This window comes from Lycium barbarum, chromosome 8, assembly GCF_019175385.1.
Source record: "Lycium barbarum isolate Lr01 chromosome 8, ASM1917538v2, whole genome shotgun sequence".
In the NCBI taxonomy this organism is placed as follows: domain Eukaryota; kingdom Viridiplantae; phylum Streptophyta; class Magnoliopsida; order Solanales; family Solanaceae; genus Lycium; species Lycium barbarum.
In genome coordinates, this window is record NC_083344.1 from 40011707 (window position 1) to 40024000 (window position 12294).

The 12294-nt window shown below is 39.3% G+C and overlaps 1 long non-coding RNA gene across 3 annotated transcripts; it reads left to right on the forward strand.

Moving 5' to 3' along the window:
* The first annotated feature begins 1097 nt into the window (after window positions 1-1097).
* Window positions 1098-4492, forward strand: LOC132605059 (uncharacterized). 3 transcript variants are annotated; one of them, XR_009569000.1, is made up of 4 exons: window positions 1103-2983; window positions 3062-3162; window positions 3752-3823; window positions 4288-4492. It is a non-coding gene; the product is annotated as an uncharacterized LOC132605059 (long non-coding RNA). The 3 variants fall into 3 exon arrangements; XR_009569001.1 differs by having other exon boundaries at window positions 3761-3823; XR_009568999.1 differs by having other exon boundaries at window positions 1098-2983; window positions 3062-3823.
* The last annotated feature ends 7802 nt before the right edge of the window (window positions 4493-12294 follow it).

Sequence of the window (12294 nt, forward strand, 5' to 3'; positions counted from 1 at the left end):
GCAGAGCATCGAAATGTGGAAGACTGGATAGACTGGTTCAAGCTCCGAAGGCAAGTTCAATTCATAGGCTACATGACCCACCTTGCGGATAATTCTGTAGGGTCCAATGTATCTATGGCTTAGCTTCCCTTTCTTGCCAAATCTCATCACCACTTTCATTGGCGATACTTTCAAAAATACCCAATCATTAACCTGGAATTCCAAGTCTCGTCGGTAATTGCCCGCATAATACTTTTGGCGATTTTGGGCCGTTAGCAACTGATCTCGGATCACCTTAACTTTTTCCACCGCTTGTTGAATCAATTCGGGGCCTACTAGTTGTGCTTCCCCTATTTCGAACCATCCGATTGGGGATCTACATTTTCTTCCATAAAAAGCTTCATATGGAGCCATTTGAATACTGGAATGATAGCTGTTATTATACGCAAATTCGATTAGCGGCAAATGATCGTCCCAATTTCCACCGAAATCCAGCACACATGCTCGTAGCATATCTTCCAAGGTTTGAATAGTGCGCTCAGCTTGTCCATTGGTCTGCGGATGAAATGTCGTGCTGAGCTTCACTTGAGTGCCTAGACCTTCTTGGAAGTACTTCCAAAACTTGGCTGTAAACTGTGCTCCTCTATCTGTGATAATGGATAATGGAATAGCATGAAGTCGCACAATTTCTTTGAGATATAACCTTGCGAAATCTTCAGCTGAGTATGTAGTCTTAACTGGGAGAAAATGGGCCGCTTTCGTCAACCTATCCACGATCACCCATATGGAATCATACTTGACGCGGGAACGAGGTAATCCCATAATAAAATCCATGTTGATCACTTCTCATTTCAAAGTAGAGATTTCCATTTCTTGCAATAAGCCTCCTGGCTTTTGATGTTCAACTTTTACTTGTTGGCAATTTGGACACTGTGCTACAAATTCAGCTATGTTTCTCTTCATGTCATCCCACCAATACATCATCTTGAGATCATGATACATTTTACACTACTAGAAAAAGGACCTTTTGCGGCAATAATTTAGTGGCAATACGGTAATTTCCGGTCATTTATTTTCTCTCCTCAAATATTACCGGCTAATTTACTATAGCCAACAAATATTACGTCTTCACCGACAATTAGAGTGAAGTGCGGGTTAAAAAGCCAATTTTAACTTTTCATCTTCCCTCCAAAGGAAGCTGGAAAGAAATCTTCCCTCCAAACGAAAACCCTATTCTTGATAAGTTTCCCCGCTCTGCTCTTACTTCTTCAGTCTCACCATTCTTTACTCGTTTCTAACACCATATTCATATTATTTTTCTAAAACCATATATTTAATTCCTTTTCTCTGTTTTTGAGCAGTGCTGGCAAGTTCTTACCTTATTTTATCTATTGTCTTTATCAAACCACATTTTTACTCGATGGTTGAAGAATTAGGATGGAGAAGCGTTGGTTTCAATAGTAATAAAGTCCAAATTGTTGGATATCCAAGGATTGAAATAGAAAAAGGATAGGAATGAAACTGGAATTAAGTGTCCAAGATTTTCGATCGGTAAATATTTATCTTCTCTGCAACCCAGATTTATTTTTGTTCCTATCAGTATATCTCTACTCAAATCTGTAAGCCCTAATTTATTCTTGTTCCTATCGGGTATATTTCAACACTCTCAATATGCCCTAATTTAATATTCTTTTTGTATAGAATGGTTAAACATTGTATTCACTTTGATGTTGTCTGCATAACTGTCCAACTTTTACTCAATTTTAAACTTCTATCTATGCTATCCATTTGGGATTTTTTCCTTGTGAATTTTACATGTGCACCAGCTTTATACTTATTATATAATCATAGCATAATTGGGTTAAATTATGATTCATTTCCTTATACTTTATTGTTTATTAATTTTTCTTATAGATGACAAATTCAAAAAGGTTGTTCACTGTGTAGAGATTGAACCAAAGTAGAACTCAGTAGTTTGGGAACCCTCAAAGCTTGAATTCTGCATATCATGATATTTGTAATACATGACACATGAGATAATGAGAAGAGTCCTATACATGTCAAACTACAATTCAATATCTGGAGATTAATATCTGAGAATATCAAGATGGTCTAACACGTTGTTTGATAAAATGTCGTATTGAGATATTGTCACTAGGACTGTAATGCTTACTATGAATGTTTTTTTATAAGTTGTTCTTTAGATCATCAAAAGGTGAAAAAACCTTTTCAGATATTAGTAGGTTGAGTAGTTTAATTTCACTGAATGTGAAAAATATTAGAACTATTTTACATCGTACATTTCAAAGAACAATAGAAATACCTCTATAATAGAAAATTATATCAACAAATGTGTCATTATTGTAAATTTTTAAGGGAGTGAACAACTTTTAACAGTATACATCATAAAGGGTTTATAAATCACATTTAAGAAGCTTCCAATTCTTATTAAATTTTAACAATTATACATACTCTATAGTTTGGTGTCCTATGAAGATGTATTTCTCAATCTGTTAAAGCACTGACATATATATTGGGTATGTCTTTAGTATTTTAACAAACGGAGGATATCAGGGTAAATACAATTAGAGAATGCTTTTATTTATTATGTGGATGTATTGATTAAGCTTATTAACCTTTGTGAATTTTGAACTTGCTCATATTTAAAATAAAATAAAAATTCAAGCATTATTTTTTTTTTGAGGAATTTAGGGACTTCACGTTGGTCTGAACATGGCTCTAGTTATTGCTTTACACAACATCCAGAGGTATACCGTAATACATGTTATGCCATTACTAAAAGGTAAGCTTCGTCCAAGGAAGAAAGTTGTTGTGGAGTTCAATAGTTGTAACCAAGCCATCAGAAAAGAGGGTCAAAACTATAAGTTATTTATTTTATGTTTCAACGACAGAGTCGAGCCAAACAAATTGAAACAATAAGGCCAAGCAAAAGATGCCTCACACAGGAGGATCTAAAAGTATTGCCACCCTAATGGATGAGAAGGTATTCATTTGTAAATTACAAATTATAAAATTTTAGAATTGTTTTGTCGTGCTTATTTATATCAGTTTATTATATTAGGTTGAAAATGGGATAGAGCCTACTCAAGTTTAAGTTTCTATATTAACTCATGAACAACGTAAGGACGGTAGACCACTTAATGAGGAGTCTGCGAAGACATGGTAAGGTTTCTCTTCCCTTTCTTTTACATCCTAAAAGAGCATCTTCTAGTTTATGTTGGATTGAGTAAGCATCTTAAGTAATGCTTCCAAAAGTATCCACATTTAAGCCTTAAGACATATGAATATATGAGTTGTGACTTGCAGAGAAGTATGAATATATTTTAGAACTCTTCCAAAAGTAACGAATGTATGTAATTCTTTTTTGTATGTGTGTGTCTATGTATAATATGTAATTTGTGTATATGTGTTCTTTTTAATCTTTACACGGGGTGTGATTGTAAGCTGGTCTTTGTTGTTATATGCTGGAAAGTCCAACTATGTTACTGTTAGAAGTTCTACTCTCTACTAAACTTGAAGAGCAGATGGATATGTATCTCTCAGGAAAAGGCATTAAATCTACTTCTGATGCCTTTTTGCAAATAGTCTGGACTTTGTGTTTTCAACGGGGACTTCTTTGTGGTCATAAAAAACAGGACTTCTTAGTTTTTAGGTGCGGACACACTGATGCAAGATATCCCTGGTGTTAGTGGTTTAGCAAGATGATTTTTAACCTTGCTCATGTGGTTCCGCTGTTAATGAATATTTTCAGATTTTCCAGATGCAGGAAATTTATAGCATCCGGATATTTGAAGGAGGTTGTTGCCGAACAAAAGAAACAACTGTGAGTTTTTTTGGTTTCCTGTACTATTTTATTTTTTTTGGTCAATCCTTCCTGTACTATTTCATGGTTTTGGCGAGCAGTGCACATATTTAAGTAGGAATTTATATGTTATGGTCCTCTAGTTCAAGACTCAAAAAAAATAGTCCCACTACTCAGGATCCAGGAAAGCAAATTCAGGGAGTATGTGTTGATAAAATTTTAAGGTGGGAAGCAATGGCTGCATTAGCTTCTCTTAACCTGCTTTTCCAATCATCAACTCTACTTGCACCAATGCACCTACCGATATGTTTTTTCACTACATTCGTAAGATATCTTGTAGTGGCATATTTTTGCATAACTTCCTCTTGTGTTTTTTTAAACTGAATCGGTTGAAGTTGGGAATTATATTCACAATATATTTTGGATGGTCCACTATATTTTTATTAGATTTCATCTTTTGATATTCACTTATTTTATTATTTCAGGTCATATAGTATGATGAAGCATGTGCAAGATTTCAGTCGGACGAAGAATTGTAGAAATTGTTTGAGGGTTGTGCATCGTTTATTTTGTTTTTGTCGGTATTGGATAGGATTAATTGTAATGATTTTAGGTTTTTAGCTCAATCAATGTAAGTTTATTTTACGGCAAAGGATATGTTAATATCATGAATTAGTACTTGATTTTGTTTGTCTTTAATGAAATATATTATGATTTTATGAATCATTTGCCAATTCGAATGTTGTTTTATGGTAATATTTACGACAATAAGTTGTACTTTTCATTTGTTGCCAAAAGGCTGAGCATTTACCAGTAATTTATTTGAATTTAGCGGCAATAAAAGGGGCACTAAAAGTGAAAATTATGTAATTTTCAGGACAGATTTAATAGCCATTACAATTGCCGCTAAATAATTGCCTATAAAACCAGTTACTTTTAGCGGCATTTTAATTAGATTTGGTGGCAATAAAGTGCACGTTAAAAGAAGTGAACTAAGCCAATTTTGAATAGATTTAGCAGCAATTTAATTGCCGCAAAATGATTGCCTCTAATGCTTATGTCTTTTAGTGGCAATAAAAACACCCTTTACCAGCATTCCTTAGAATGGCCGCTAAAGGCTTTAGCGACGCCAACATCAACGGCAAAAGTTTAATGGCCGGTAAATGTTTTGGCGGCAATAGTTATTGCCGCTAAAGACATTTTTTATTGCCGCTAAAGGCATTTTTTGTAGTAGTGTTAGTTGCACTTGGATGAATAGAATACCGAGAACAATGTGCTTCTTCAAGAATTCGTCGGCGCAATTCTGCTACATTCGGCACACATAATCTGCCTCGGTACCTAAGAATTCCGTCCATAGAAACTTCAAATGAAGACCTCTCTTTTCCTTGAGATGTGTCCCCGTAACGACACAATTGAGGATCTGCATACTGCCATTCTTTCACTTCCATATCCAAAGACGAAGTTGTGGGGTCATTGATGCTAATCCCTGCATTACCTGAATCAATTACACGAACTCCCAGATTAGCTAATTTGTGGAGCTCATGAACCATCTCTTTCTTTTCCGGAGGGACTTCACATAAACTGCCCATAGATCGGTGGCTAAGCGCATCGGCTACTACATTCGCTTTTCCGGGGTGGTACAAAATGTTCACATCATAATCTTTTAACAATTCTAACCACCGCCTCTGTCGCAGGTTCAACTCCTTTTGCTTGAAAATGTATTGAATACTTTTGTGATCTGTATATATATCAACATGCACACCATACAAATAATGCCTCCATATTTTTAAGGCATGAATAACTGCAGCCAATTCGAGATCATGAGTCGGATAATTCCTTTCATGTTTCCGTAATTATCTCGAAGCATATGCAATAACTTTCCCATGCTGCATCAATACGCATCCGAGTCCAACACCGGAAGTGTCACAATACACAACATAGCCATCTGGCCCTTCTGGAAGTTGTTACATCCGACATTTTCGCTTATTCGAAAAATTCAAGATAAATGGACTTGTGATGAATAAGGCCACTATTGGACATTTCTTGGTATGTATGTGTAGGTTATGAATACGTTGGTGTGGAATTACGGAAGGAGGCCAAGGGCAAAATTGAAATTTTGGAAACTTGCCCCATGAATTACAATATGTAACCAACCATTTTGGGCTAAAAAAAAATGATAAGTAAGGCCCAAATGGGAGAGGCCCAACCGGCCAAAGGAGGGGCCCAAACCCATGAAAATTAATTTGTGATATATTAATCATTTATAGTGGATAAATATCAAGAATGTTCAAGAAAGAGCAAGAACAAAACAAAGAAAGAAACTTGAGGGGGTTTCGGCTCCAAGAGAGAAAGAAAGAAAAGAAAAGAAAAAAATTTTCCAAGCTTCAATCTTGATTCAAAAAAATTCATCTCTTTTAAAATTTCTACTAAGCTCAAGGTGTTCTTCAAGTTGGTATAATTATTGTGGCAAGAAACTACCAATTGTGGCAAGTGGAAGAGTTGGGAAAAGGTAAGAATCCATCCCTTCTTATTATGTTATGGAGCTTTGTTTATGTTGTGGAATGTAGAAATGAATAGAATTTGTGAAAATATGGAAGTTTGCAAAGTGGGTGTGTTTGTTGGAAAGTGGCCGTGTGTGTGTTGATGTATTGATGTAATGAGTTGAATTTTTATGATGTATTCTAGTTGTTGGTATGATAGAAATTATATTAGAAATGAAAGTGGAATGAATTAGTGAAAATTGAAGAATGTAGGAGGTGGCCGTGTGGTATGGTCATGTGTTGATGGAGTATGAATTTGATCTTGTTTGTATATTAAGTATGTTATGGTGAAGTGAATGGAAAAGATAACAATCTTTATTGTTTTGGAAAAATGGTTATCAAGTTGTTGTAGGAAAGTATGCAACTTTGTTATGATTTATGTAAAAATGGAAATGAAAGTATCAAGAGGCAAATTATGATTATTATTGATGAATTTGGAAGATGGAAATGTGTTATGAACTTGTATGTTGAAAGTTAGGAAAAGATTGGAAAAGTAGTGATTTAATGGAAAGTTGGAATGTTTGTGTATCTTATGAATATTATGTGAAAATGGTATGGATGCCTCCGGTGTATGTCGTAATGATTTTGATGGATAATGGATATGAAAATAATAAGTTTGGTTTGGAAATGCAAGTTTGAAACGAAAAATGTTTCGTTATGTCGAAAGATGGCTAATGATGCCTTAGTGTATGTTTTAATGTCCATTGATGTTTTGATGTCATTTCTGGGTTGTTGTATTGATGAATTGAGCCGAGCTAAGTCTCGGGGATGTCGTATATACAGAGGAAATGCTGCCGAAATTTCGGTAGGCAAGTATGTGTAAAGTTGGAATATTGAAAGTTTGAAACTAACCAAATAGTAAACTTGACCATTTCCAGATTTTGGACGAAATTTGGATTGACGCCAAGCGAGCGTAACGCGTCATCGAGGTATGTGAAGCATTCCCCTATGTTCCTAGGCATGTTCTGGATGTGGTAGGCTCGGTCGCGAGCCTTAAGTACGACTCCGTTCCCCGGAATTCGAGACGGAAAACCGCTCCAATTCCTTCAATTCAATTGAAGCTATTTTCTTACAAATTGCCTTTAAAGTGAATTTTTGTACAAAACTTCCCTAAACGAAGTCGGAACACTTCCAAACGACTATGGATGACCTCATAAGGTCTATTATCAATAATCTACGTATGTAGCCTCGAGTTGGTCCGAGGCGGGCCCACAAGGCACGATACTTTCTGTAAAATTTTAAATACTTCCGTTTTGGTCCGATTTTCTCTAAAAACTTCTGGACTATTATTTTGTGTATGATATGGCTATTTTTGTGTAATTTATACAAAATGATCTCTGAACATCTGAGAATCCGATTCTGATAATAATCTGCCGTGCCTTCCCAACTAGGATATAGGCGCGTATTATGCATACTATCTGGATATTCTGATTTTGGCTCGCCGTTTGGCACCCTTCAATTTGATTGAGCCTGTATGTTGAGTCTGTATGTAAGTAGTTTCTCATTTATCGGTTTGTGTCTGTCTCAATGCATTCTTTCACTGCGACCCGGGCCAGGTTCTGTTATCGTGCATATTTCTCTGCATTGTTCACCGCGTCCCTCGGCGTACGGGCCGGGATCTGTATGTCTGTATGACATTATGATTTGTGTATGGGGATGGCGGCCAGGATGGCATATGATCTGATCTGATTCTGTCTGTCCACCGCGTCCCGTACTAAGAGGGCCGGGTTCTGTTACCGCGCCCCCAGACAGGGCCGGGATCTGTGTGAATGTATGCGTGTGCCATCTATATTTATATAAGCACATTCCTCTATATGATTCTGTATGACTCTGTACTACTCTGCATGCATAATTCTGTCCGACATACTTCTGTCTGTCCGTCTGAATTACGACTATGTCTGTATGTCCGTATGGATTCTGATTCTGCTCATCTGTCCGTATTATGATTCCGTCTGTCTGTCCGAACCATGATTCTGTTTATCTGTAAAGAACACGATTCTGTATGTCTGTCTGGATCATGACTCTGTCCGTCAGTCTGATTTATGGTTCTGTTCGTTATATTTCTGTGACTCCGGTTCGGACTATGTTTATATCTGTTATGTTCTCCTTTACATACTCGGTACATTTTTCGTACTGACCCCCGTTCTTCGGGGGCTGCGCTACATGCCCGCAGGTACCGACGCACTAGGTTATACGCCGCCAGCGTAGGTTTCTGATTCAGCTGTTTTGAAGAGCTCCTTTGATCCGGAGCGTATATTTTTGGTATATATCTCCTGTCTTCTGTATACTCTGTATGTATGGATATTCTGGGTACGGCGGGGCCCTGTCCCGTCATATGATTCTGTATGTCTGTAGAGGCCTGTAGATAGATGTGTGGGTTACGGGTTTCGTCTGTATGTTAGCCTTATCGGCTTATCTGTAAATGTCTGTATGTTCAGATATATATATATATATATATATATATATATATATATATATATATATGTTTGCGCGCGTGCCGTAGTTGTATCGGTCTACTTTTGTAATTTCTATTTCAAAAAAAAATCTGTACGATACGAAATTCGGTCAGGTAGGTATGTACGGGTACCTAGCTAGGGTGCCAGTCGCGGCCCACGGGGTTGGGTCGTGACAGAAGTGTTAAGACCGGAGCTGAGGTCAATCTGCCTTTCAACTCCTGGAAACTACATTTACAAACATCATTCCATTGGAATTTGGCTGACTTCTGGGTTAGCTTCGTCAATGGAGCTGAAATAGATGAAAAGCCCTCTACGAATCTTCTATAGTATCCTGCCAAACCCAGAAAAATACGAACATCATTAGGCGTCGTAGGCCTTGGCCAAGTCTTCACAGCTTCAATTTTCTGAGTGTCGACTCGAATGCCATCATTTGAAATAACATGGCCCAGAAATGTCACAAAATTTAGCCAAAACTCGCACTTTGAAAATTTCGCATACAATTCTCGGGCTCGAAGAATGCCAAGAACGATTCGCAAATGATCTGCATGTTCCGATTCCGTGCGAGAATACAACAGAATATCATCAATAAATACTATCACAAATAAGTCCAAGAGAGGCCGGAATACGTTGTTCGTCAAATTCATAAACACGGTCGGAGCATTAGTCAGCCCAAACGACATCACTCAGAATTCATAGTGGCCATATCTCATTCTGAAGGCCGTCTTGGGAATATCCGCTTCTTTAACTCTCACCTGATGGTAACCCGACCTCAAATCTATTTTTGAAAACCACTTAGCACTTTGCAATTGATCGAATAAGTCATCAATCCTTGGAAGAGGATACTTGTTCTTTATCGTCCCTTTATTCAATTGCCTGTAGTAGATACACATCGTAGAGATCCGTCTTTCTTTCGTACAAACAAGACCGGTGCCCCCCACGGTGGTAAACTGGGCCTAATAAACCCCTTTTCAAGCAAGTCTTTCAACTGCGCCTTTAGCTCTTTTAATTCCGCCGGAGCCATTCGATAAGGAGGAATAGAAATAGGCTTGGTGCCTGGAAACACATCAATGGCGAAGTCAATCTCTCTTTCTGGAGGAAGACCTGGAAGCTCATCGGGAAATACATCTGGGAATTCATTCACGACCGGAACTGATTGGAAAGTTGGCGGCTTTGACTCGATGTCATGAACCCGAACTAAGTGATAAATATAACCCTTGGCTATCATCTTCCTTGCCTTAAGGTAAGAAATAAACGTACCCTTTGGAGATGCTGCATTACCCTTCCATTCAAGCACGGGCTCCCCCGGAAATTGGAATCGAACTACTTTCAATCGACAATCAACACTAGTATAGCATGAGGCCAACCAATCCATGCCCATAATTACGTCGAAATCCAATATTTCCAACTCAATCAAATCAGCTGTGGTCTGGCAATCACATATCACAACTACACAATCTTTATACACTTCTCTTGCTATCACGGGATCACCAACAGGAGTAGACACCTCAAAAGGTTTGACCGGCTCGGGTTTCACCCCGATACAACCCGCAACGTATGGAGTAATATAAGAAAGAGTAGAACCCGGATCTATCAGTGCATATACATCACGGGAGAATATAGACAATGTACCTGTGACCACATTCGGGGAGGACTCAAGATCCTGTCGTCCGGCTAAAGCATATACACGGGGCTGAGTGACACCTGAAGTAGATGCTGCCCCTCTACCTCTACCTCGGCCTGCTGACATCTGGGGAATCTGCCCTGCTGGGCGTGCTGAGGAAGAACCAACTGCTTAACCTATGGGCTGAACTCTAACTCTACCACTCATCGACGGGAAATCTCTCATCATGTGCCGAACTTGGCCGCAAGTATAGCCAGCATCCGAACCCTGGCGACACTGTCTAGAATGCAATCTACAGCACTGGCTGCATAGCGGTACTGGGGTCTCCTCTGACTATAATCTTCCTTGAACTGGGAATCTGGAGTCCTCGAACTCTGTCCCTGTCCTGTACGGAAGGAGCGATCAAATCTCCTACCTGTGAATCGAGGAGGTGCACTGGTCACCAACTGGCCTGAGTACCTCGAATATGTCTGTCTTGATCCCCCTCTATAATCACTGCCTACTCCCATAGATCTGGCCCTCTTGCTTTGCCTTCTATCACTATCACGATCACTTCTTTGTAGTTGTTATCGCCCTTCTAAATTCTGAGCTTGGGCCTGTATACGGGAAATATCCATCCCATCTTGCAAGGACGCCGTCAAACAATCTCTGAATAAATGTGGCCCTAGGCCACTTACAAATCTATGTACCCGATCTCCCATGTCGGCCACTATAGCCGGGGCATATCTAGCTAATGAATTAAATTGCATGATATACTCTCGGGCACTCATATTTCTGTCACGACCCAGCCCCGTGGGCCGCGACTGGTGCCCTTCTGGGACACCCCAAACGAACTCACACCCAGATCATCGTAATCAGACTCGACCAAACTCAACGTACGTTATTCGAACTCAACATCGCAATCAAACAACTACCGAACACTTATCCTAAGCAGTCGCCCGTACAGATCAGACAAATCACAAATCAGAAAGGAGGCAGAATATACATCGCCAAATTTCACACACACACATCAGAAGGGTGGCGGAATGCACATCGCCCCCAAATGCATACACACACATACAAATTCAGAGGCCGACTTGGCCATAGCAGCGTACGGGCCACTTAAGATCGTAAAACAGACTCACATGCAAACACACCGGACCCACGACCCACAAATCTGACTACAGGCCTCTAGACAAAACAGAACATAAGAACATAGGACGGGACAGGGCCCCGCCGTACCCACTCATCCAAATATACAGATTACAGACACAGCAAAAGATATGTACCAAAAGTAAGCTCCGGATCAAAGGGGAGCTCTCCAACACAGCAGAATGAGTAGCCTAAACTGGAGGACCACCCAAACGAGCTCCTGTACCTGCGGGCATGAAACACAGCCCCCGAAGAAACGGGGGTCAGTACGGGAGAAGTACTGAGTATGTAAAGCAGAAGGTACAGAAATCACAAACACAGCTGGAGTCAGAAAGAACAAACACACCAACATGGCAAACAAAGCAAACCTGTGCGGGAGGCGAACGTACAAATGCAAATCAAATCATGTATAGGGTTTAGGAACGTGGTCACCCCTGACGCTGGTGCCACAACACATCATAACTCCAGAAGTTTTCAAATCTCCGTACAGTCTCCAGACACATCATATCACACACACATCACATCATCAGAACATATCAAATGCCATTTCACATCATAACTCCATAAACGGTAACCGGCCCTATGGCGAGGCCTCGGAAACCGTAGCACATCATAACTCCCGAATATATTATAGCGCGCACGATCACAAAGTCGGCCCGGGTACCGACGAACGAAGTCATAGCAGACAGCACGAACAGAGTAGTGCAGAAACCATATGCATATCAAAAATAACTTGTCGGACTC